Here is a 10,171-nt window from a genome sequence, read left to right as displayed (position 1 = left end):
GTCCGGTGAGAACACTGAATCCAGAAAGGCTGACTCTGATGAGGTTGAGGAGATAGAGCTCGAGAATGTAGAGCTTCTGGTCAACATAAAAAAGACGACCAAATGGAAGAAGAGGAAAACCAAACCTACTCTTCACAGGAATAACCCTAAGAAGAAGAAATCAGCAAGAAAGGTGATGACTCCATCAAGAGCATATACTCAGACTTCTGCTTCATTGGCTCTGGCAGAAGGATCGGTAGCAAAGTCTTCTCGTAAATCTGAAAACGCCAATCTCATGGTAGAACAAAGGTTTTCTATACTCATCTCGAGAGATCATTGATGAGCGTCTGGTAGATCTAGAGATAGAAGATACATGGGGGTATCTTGCCGTGGTCAAGAAGGGGCATCTTGAGAAAACAGTGACAGGTCTTGTGGACTTCATTCTGGTGCTCATTAAGGAGTTCTGTGCAGGAATTCCAAACGAGATTTCTAATGCCTCCAAGGAAAAAGTGGAAGTGCTGGTTTGTCAATTCGCATTTGAATTTTCTCCATTGTGATCAACGCTTATCTAAAGCTTGATCCCTTGACTGAAGAAGAAATAGAGGCTTATGAAACGTTTGATGCACTCTCCAGCGATGAGCTTGCAGACTTTCTGACATGTGTATAAATAATAAAATTTGATTTAGGCATGGATGTTTGTAATCAAACTCAAAATCTAAATTAGGATCCGAATAAGAAAACTTGAATCTGATGCAAACCGTTTAAAAGAAAACTGAATGAAATCTAAGGGTTCATTACTTTGAATATTGGAAATTACATAATCTGAAGCGAATTCTAAATAATATCAACCAAATCTTAAAGTTAACTAAACTTATTAACTCATTTTATTTAATTTTGGATAATTTAGATATCTTTGAGTATTTTTGGAGAGTATAGTAATTTTCATAACATGTTTTGGTAAATTCAGATACTTCCAATTACTTCCAGATACTTTATTTCGAATACTTTAGGTAGTTTGGATAATTTTATGGTATTTTCGAGTAATTTAAATATTTTTTGTTAATTTTAATAATTTCTGATTTTTTGTGTGATAGTTTTCTAATTCCAGAATGTGTTCTAGAAAATGTACCCATAAGAATAAGTGATTGCTTGATACCCACAGACTTTGTGGTACTGAAGTATGGGCAGGAACATAAAAACCCACTTATTCGAGGAAGACAATTTTTGGCCACAGATGGTGTCATTATTGATGTGAAGAGAGGATGCATCGGTTTGAATGTCGGTGATTTGGTGATGAAATTTGACATGGACAAACTGGTCAAGAGAACCATGATCGACGGTCAAAAATTCTTTGTGGATCACTGCACCGAGTTTGTTGAGGAGATTTTCCAAGAGATGTGTTCTACGGATCCTTTGGAGAGTGCTTTGAGTGAATTTGAACCAGAAGCATGTATCCGGATGACAGGATTGCTTAGTACGTCAAGATAATGGATGCAAGCAAGAAAGGGACACTACAAGAATTGTTTAATATAGCTAAGGACGAGCGACGACAATTCCGTAGCCATATTCATTAGCTACGTAAATAGCAACAGATAGCAACAAAAGTAGAAATTTATAAATTTGTAGCTAAATCTGTTGCGATCTCTAGCTAAGTAGCTACAACTGTGATTTGTAGTTATTCCATAACTAACTTGCTACTGATTAGCTAAAGAATAAGTTATCGCAATAGCAATTTTAACAAACAAATGATTATGAATACTTTGGCATCATATGATATGATAGATAGTATCACCAGTATTTTAAAATTCGATTAAAGAAATGTATTCCACTACACATTAAGACAATTTTGTTCTGAGATTTATGTATTTAGTGATAAGTGATCATATAGATTATAGAGACTGAGACAAACAATTTTTTGTAAAAGTGTTTAATTGAGGGTGTAAAAAATCACATTTATATATGTAATATTTTTATGTATCGAATTGAAAAAAATGTAAACATTGAACCTAATCTTAAACTTAAACCTTACATCTTACACCATAAACCATAAAATCTGCTTAGTAAACTCTAAACCCTGTAAATCTTCATTTTTTTGAAAAGAAAACCCTAGAAATCTATACCCTAAACAATAAACCCTAAATATGTATACCCTAAACCATGAACATAATATCCATAGTTGTATATTGGGAATTTAGATGTTTATTATAGTTATTAAAATATAATAACACTAGTTGCATATTTGATTTTAGCAGGCATCGATATAATTTAGAAAGTATTTATTAGAATATGAGTATATAATTTATCTCATTTCGTCACTTACCAAAAAAAAATTAGAAATCAGCGCCAGCCGCTAGATTTATTTCATGGCCGCGAAATATTTTCCAAAAACTTTCAGTATCCCCCCCCCCCCAAAAAAAATATTTTCTCAAATCTCCGCCAAAATTTTCTGATTATAACTTTAATTCTTGTTCTTCATCTTTCCCAGTCTCTCTCCAAATCTCTTTTCCCCTTCACGGTGATGATATACACAGCCTTTTTCAATATTTATCTTTTCGTTTTCTAATAGCTTCAAGACAGATTCTTCTTTAATTTTGTAATTCGGATCTGGGTAGTGGGTGTTTACAAATCGTAATTGAGTTGGGTTAATTTCTTCATTCAGCCTCTTCCTTATTTACTGTGAAATTATATTGTTTAGATTTGTGTAGTGGAAGTGTTTTATGACGAATCGATTTAGGGTTCTCATCGGGAAGTACGCGGCCGAGTGAAGGGAGACAAATTCAAAGCGAGCAAAGAAAGATGTACTTCAGCTTCGTCCTTCCCACAGGGGGAAGCAAAGCATATGTTATTGCTCTCTTAAATCGACTTGTCGACGTTTATTCTCCTGAAGATTGCAGCTCTCTCTATATGTGTTTCTAGATTTCGAGTTAACCGCCCTCATTCAAGAAGAGAAGTTCCTCAGCTTAGTTTCAGGTACCAGTTCCGTGCTTGATTTCTAATGTCTGTCTGCTTTAGAAGGAACTCAGATTTCTTCAAACACCAGATTCGCCGTGTTTGATTTCACATTTAAGTTTGTTGAAGTCTGTGTTTGTTTTCTAATCGCAGGCTTCGATTCGGACTGCGACGTTGATCCTGACCCGAGCTTTAGGGAGATTATGAAAGATGTTGAGATCTTTGGTAACACAGTCCTCTCGGTCCTTACTCTCGTGCTACACACAAGTCGTACAACTTTTGGATGGTAAGATTTTATCTGCACAGCAAGTGTTTTGTTCATGATTTTTTTTTTGTGAAAGTTACATCTTGACGCCTGTTCTGTGCTTCAAATAGTTAAATCCTTTATGTTGTTTTTGCAGCACCAATAGGAACAGAGTCTATCCTGCCATATACATACATTTTGCATTGATTTTTTCAGAGGTAAATCCTCATTGACCTTGTTAAGTTTCCTTTTAATTCTCCTAAAGATTTTATCCCTTAGTGAATTTTTGTTCTTCTAAACTACAGCTCTATGATTTCTAACGGAACACCATATGACGGACAAGATGACCAATTTAAAGCTTTGGAGAAGCTGGGTTTTCAACAAAAATTTCATTAGTTTTAGATCTTTTTGTATTTGGTTTTACAATGTTAACATTTTGGTATCAAACAAGTTACTTTTTGTTGGATTATGTTCGAAAATTAAAATTGACACTTTTTCATTTTGAGAATTAACTATAATTTTAAATAAATAATTATATTTCAATATCAATTAAAGTTTTAAAATTATAATGTGGCTACAAAATATTTGTAGCTATGCTTGTCACTAGTTAGCAATAAAATAAGTTGTAGCAATGTTGTTGCTGGTGGCTACAGAAAAAGCTCTTGCTAATTCATTGCTATATGGCTACAAAATGGCTAGAGATTTTGTTTAGCGTGGGAGCTGAGGCCAGGGATTTAATTTGTTGCCATCTGTAGCTAAACTGATTTTAGCTATAGATTGTATGTGATAGCTACAAAATAATCAGTAGCTATTTAAGTAAATTCTTGTAGTGGGATGCATTTGGTCGCTAATGAAGAACTCGAAACGACAAAAAGGAATCTATTAGTACCCATCTGGTGTCACTAGACACCACCAATAGTTTGGAAAAAGCACCTAAGGTTGAGCTCGAAACAACTATCCGTAGGGTTGAAGTATGTGTTTCTCTGTGAGAACTCTTAACCTGTTGTTGTTAATGCTAACTTGAATAAAACAGAACTCACTTTACAACAAAATAAGCTGCACAAGTATCGCAAAGCTCTTTTCTATTCTCTTGATGACATTTCAGGTATGTCTCCGCATTTTTGCATGCATAGGATCCCCCTGGAGGATGAGTCGAAGTCCTCGATCGAGCAATAGAGGAGGCTGAACTCAAACTTGAAAGAAGTTGTCAAGAGGGAGATCATGAAGGTCTTGGAAGCTGGGATCATCTATCCGATTTTAAACAGTAATTGGGTCATGTGATTCCTAAGAAAGGAGGAGTCACAGTGGTGAAGAATGAGAAGATCGAGTTGATTCCTACAAGGACAAAGACGGGGTATAAGATGTGCATTGATTACATGAAGATGAATGATGCAACCAGGAAAAATCATTTTCCTTTACTTTTCATTGATCAGATATTAGAGAGGCTAGTGAATCCAAATTCTGAAGAAATTAAACTAAGGCCATCCTAAAATTTAGAAACATCTGAATGAAAATTATGAACATGGCATCCAAATTTTGAAAATTTGATACAGACCTGAACGCCCAGGTTCTGGGTTCCTGCCTCCGGCTTCCAAGTATATTTGTATATTAAAAAAAAAATCGAAGAGTTTTATAACGAGTCGTTTTTATTTGAATGGTCATGTAAACAAGTTGTATTTGAGTAGTATTTTTCCTCTCCACTACAGATGTTATTAGTACTCACAAATTCGGGATTGACTTGGTTCTGATACATATATTTCGGTCCTCGACCTGTTTTCGTGTTTTCTAAAGTTTTCGCTAAAATTTGTATAAACTACATTGAAATTCTAAAATAACATTTTGTGTAATAAAAATGTCAAAATAACATTTTTATGAAAAAAAAGTAAAATAAATGTTTTTCGCTAGAGTTACTATATTATAATCTCTTATATATTAAAACAGAAGCATTTGTAATAAATGTGTTCACACACTAATTGACACGTGGCAGCCAGAATGCTGATGTGGCAACCTCACAATCTTTTAAAAAATAATGTGGTCACACACTAATTTTCTTAACTCCAGCACATACAATTTAACGTGTTCACACACTAATTTTTTTAATCAGTTCATTTTTAGTTCATGTAATCTTTGTATTTGTTAATTGAAGTTATCTTCGTGCAACTACTGAATAATATCATTGTTGAAAGAAACAAATTTCAAAATCATTAAGAATCGCATCAACTAAAATGTTGGAATGAGAATGTTTTTAGAAATTGAAAGTTCCGTACCTTGTTGAACTAGGCCATGGTTGAGGTTTCTATATAGGAAGGCAAAAATTAATTGTGATTGGTTAGGAATTAAGGAAACTAAGGTGAAAAACACCACACACAAAGTCGGATCTTTAGTTTAACCAAATATATCTTTTCATTATAGAGTTTTCATATCAGACCAAGAATTAGAAATATAATCAAATTTCTAGAAAAAAACAGAAATCAGAAAAAGCTTTAAAAGGAAGAAAATTCGCAAAATCGATTGAAAACAGAATTCATGTGCTGGGTGAAGAGATCATATTATTTTCCGATCCAAATTAAAATATATTGAAAATACCTAAATCACAAACATATATATACTTAAATATATTATTATTTTTAATTTTATATCTATTAGATATTCTAAAAATTATCAAAGTAGTCAATAGTAAATATATAAAAATGACAAAAACAAATTTAAAATACTTAAAATATCTATTTTTTCTCCATCCAAATATTTAAATTTCACTAATTCTTATGTAAATTTAAGTATTTAGTCTTATATTATTCAAGTTTTTATATTTTATATTATTATTATTTTGGATTTTGCGAACTTAAGTATATTTAGATTTTTGTTTAAAAATTTACATAATTAAAATGGGTACATGAACTCGAACCCGAACCGAACTCACAATGATTCTAACCAAATCAAGACTAAATTCAAACCAAAATTTGTAAATATCTGAATCAAATTAAATTTCTAACTCTAAAAATCCGAAATCCCAATAGATAAATTGAATCCGATCAGATATTTGAATGTCCATCCATAGTAAAAGTTTTACGACAAATCCTTAGTATAATGTAAAATAAATAATCTAATCAACTATTTCACTCTGCAGATGGCGTGGATCATTACCTAGTCCATGTAAACGCGAGTGTGGAAGCTATTTACGTTCCGGTTATGCGTTCAATGGTGAAGAGTCATGATGGTGGAAAATAAAATAAATAAAAACACAAATTTTGATGATCATGACTCGAAATCGTGGGTATTACATATTATTTTATCATTCTAATGTTAAATCTTTTTTAGTTTGTGATTAAATTGGTCGAAGTTCGAGTTACAGTAGAAACTGTACAAATTAATATTCAATAAATTAAGAAATACAGTACATTAATAAAACAAATTAGGTCTCAGATTGGGATGGTTCAAAATATAACACAAATCAATAAGATAATAAAATAATATTTTATAGAGAATCTAATGTAAATATATGGTCCCATTAAAATCATAAATTAATAGTATATATTTATATATATACATTTTATATAAGTACAAACAAACTATTGAATTATATTTTATATTCATAATAGAATCATATTTATATTTTCTTAATATTTCAATATATTTTGTTGATATTTAGTAAAATCATATCTAAAACCACATTTAAATTATATGAAACATATTTCAAAAATTCTGATTTCAAAAATTTAATTAATGTACATATGGTCAAACCAAATATTTTTTAATTTTATAAAAATTATATTTTAAAATAGAAAAATCTAAAAGGAAGCTTTTTGTAAATTAATAAATTAAAAAATATGATAGTAACAACATTATTAATTTATTGAATTTTTAGTGTACAACAATAATGGCTACGCACAAAAAATAAAAATAAATCATGGATGAATTTTACCATTTTATCTTTTGTAGTAAAAGTGAATTAAAATGTCATTATGTATGCATTACAGAAGCCTTAAATCTGCTATTTCTTCACTATAAAATGCAGTTAAAGACTATGTAGGATGTCAATAATTATTACACACTGGTGCAACCACAAAGTATACAATCTTCAAACAAAATTTTTTATTTAATAAATATATTATATAAATAAAACTAAACCAAATCTGTCATTAGTTTTCTTTTAATTTCTGAATAACTGATTTACTGCTAGGTATTACCCGATCGTATGGATAGGCATTTCTTAACAAGAGTTCCAATATATATAATCATTATACAAAGTTCCTACCAAAAAAAAAAAAAAATCATTATACAAAGTTAAAGAAACATGAATCTTACGATTAGCAATATATCGGGGATCCAAATATTTTCGTAAACCCGAAATTAGTGGACAAGGAAAAAAATATTGGTACATTTCTCAACTTGTTGACTTCATGTTGGTCTAATTAGAAGCAACCACATGTCATTAAATGTTAAAGGAAATTTGGTCTATTTTTGTTTTGATATGGGTAAGCTTCTGGTGCCGATTCTTCAGGAAATCAAGATATGGGTAGTAAAAATCTTGAATTAGAAAAATATTGATATTCGGATACAATATAGATGATGCAATGGCGTTAATAGGGAACAAGCAATGAGTGAAACGCACTACCCGTTCGTTCAGCGCACTAATCCTAGAATTGATCATATCATCGCAAAAGTGGTATTTAAAGTCTCTCTCTCTCTCTTTTTTTTCTTTCTTTTTTTCTTTTTTTCTTTTTTTGTCAATATGATTCAGTATAAATAGTACCGAGTTTCATATACATGGTCCTATGTATACTCTAGTTTGGGCTATAATTTCATTTATTGTATTTGCAAGTGGTAAACAATTAAGCAGAGTGGCTGAATGTTGTTCTAGTGGAGTTGTAGGTATACAAAATGATATATGATTAGTGGAACATCACTTCTTTAATCAAACTATGTGGAAACATTCTCTTCATGCTAGGTTGTACTATAGTTCGGAGTTTGGGACGTTAGAAGGATATATAACTAGTCCTATACAACAAGGTAGACAATCTTCCTTTCACAAAGAAGATGAACGCAAATGAACGCAAAGTTACAGTTGTTACGTTGATCAAGACAACTTGTGCAAATTTAACAATATAAGAGAACACATAGCAAACATTTAACTTTGGCTGATTGAGAAAAAAATGAACTTTGGCTGATTGAGATAATCTTTTAGCGAATCATGTATGACATTATATAATTTTGAGTAGGATAGGCGAACCTTCTTTTTTGGTAACTTTAATTTAATCTACTACTATACTTTTTCTAGTATTTGTTTTCTTGTCTAAGCTACTTTAAAACAAAAATCTTTGCGGGGTTGAAAAAAAAAACATAGAGGTATGATTATAACCCCCAAAAGCAATGCAACTGCAGCCATTCACACTACATGCAATTGATTGTTTTCTTTTGTTTTATTTTTTAAAAATTAAAAGCACACCGTCTAGATAAAAGACAAGATAAGAAACCTTTCGAACTTTTCACCGAAAAGCATAAGTAATAAACAGCGCACTTAATTGACTTTTTTTACTCCGTAATCAACTAAATATTACTTTTTAATCAGTACAAAAAGTGAAAAAATATCCAGTCATAGATTGCGGTTATATAATTAATTATATACGTATATAATCAGCGGTAGTATAAACTTCTGTTTATGACAATTCATAGCATTTATTAGGAAATTGTCCTGCTTTTACGTTTAGTAATGACTCAAGTATCAATAAGTCACTAGACTTTGATCCGGATGCTCATGCAGATATATTTTTTAAAAATACGTTGTTATTTGTTTTTCATGTCTTTATTATATATCATATGTCGTTGTATAATTATTCGTATTCTCTACATACCATCATATAAGAAATCATATAATTAATAATATTTTATACGTACCATCATATAAGTAATTTTTTTTGTCAGCCATATAAATAATCATATATATTATATTTTAAAATTTAATTTGAAATATAAAAATCATAATTTAAATTGGTGTTTTAAATTGGGCTTTCTATTGTATTTTTCTTATATATATTGAATTTGTTTTACAATGGTTATTGGAAAATATTTTAGCAAAAATCAACTTTTGAACAAATGTATACTTTTGAATCAATTTTTGATATAAATAAATTTTAAATTATTATTTTTATTTGAAATATGTGTATAAAGTTTAAATTTTATTTTATGATTATTTTAGATAAAATATGTTTTTAGTTAATTAGATTAGGTCATTTTTGTATATTTTAAAACTGGCTTAGATAGAGAGTTTCTATAATATAATAGACTTCCAATTTTTGTAATAACATAAACCTATTATTTTTTTCTTAATATATTACTGTGTCCAAACAACATTATACTTTTTTATAATGTTATCCATATTTCCAAATAATACCAAAAAGTATTTCAATGTTAATGATATAAATGTGTTTAAGAATAGATATATACTTACTAAGAAGTCTTATATTATTAGCATTTCGTGATTGATCATAAACAGAAGTGTTTTAGATAGTTTATTTTCTATATTTTTTGAGTAATTCTTGGGTTCAGCCTCGTAAAGTGAATCTATAGGTTCACCCCATAGATACTAGAGAAATTGCCAAAAATATTATTTTCAAAGTATCACTTTTCATATTTACACTAACTATTTTTACCATCATCTTTAATGAACGGTAAAAGACATTTATAACCTTTTGATTACTTTTGACAAAAAAAAAAACATATAGTTAACTAATCTAAACTTAAAACATCAATCCTAAACCACAAAACATCAACTCTAAACCCTAAACCACGAAACATCAACTCTAAACCATAAACCCTAAAACATCAACTCTAAACCCTAAACGTAAACGCTAAACCTTAAATCTAAACTTAAAACATCAACTTTAAACCATAAACCATCTAACTCTAAACCCTAAACCATGAAACATCAACTCTAAACCCTAAACTCTAAACCTTCAAATCAAAACCCTAAAACATCAACTCTAAACCCTAAACGTAAAC

The sequence above is a fragment of the Brassica oleracea genome, chromosome C1, assembly GCF_000695525.1.
Source record: "Brassica oleracea var. oleracea cultivar TO1000 chromosome C1, BOL, whole genome shotgun sequence".
In the NCBI taxonomy this organism is placed as follows: Eukaryota; Viridiplantae; Streptophyta; class Magnoliopsida; order Brassicales; family Brassicaceae; genus Brassica; species Brassica oleracea.
Note: the sequence above shows the minus strand (reverse complement) of the source record.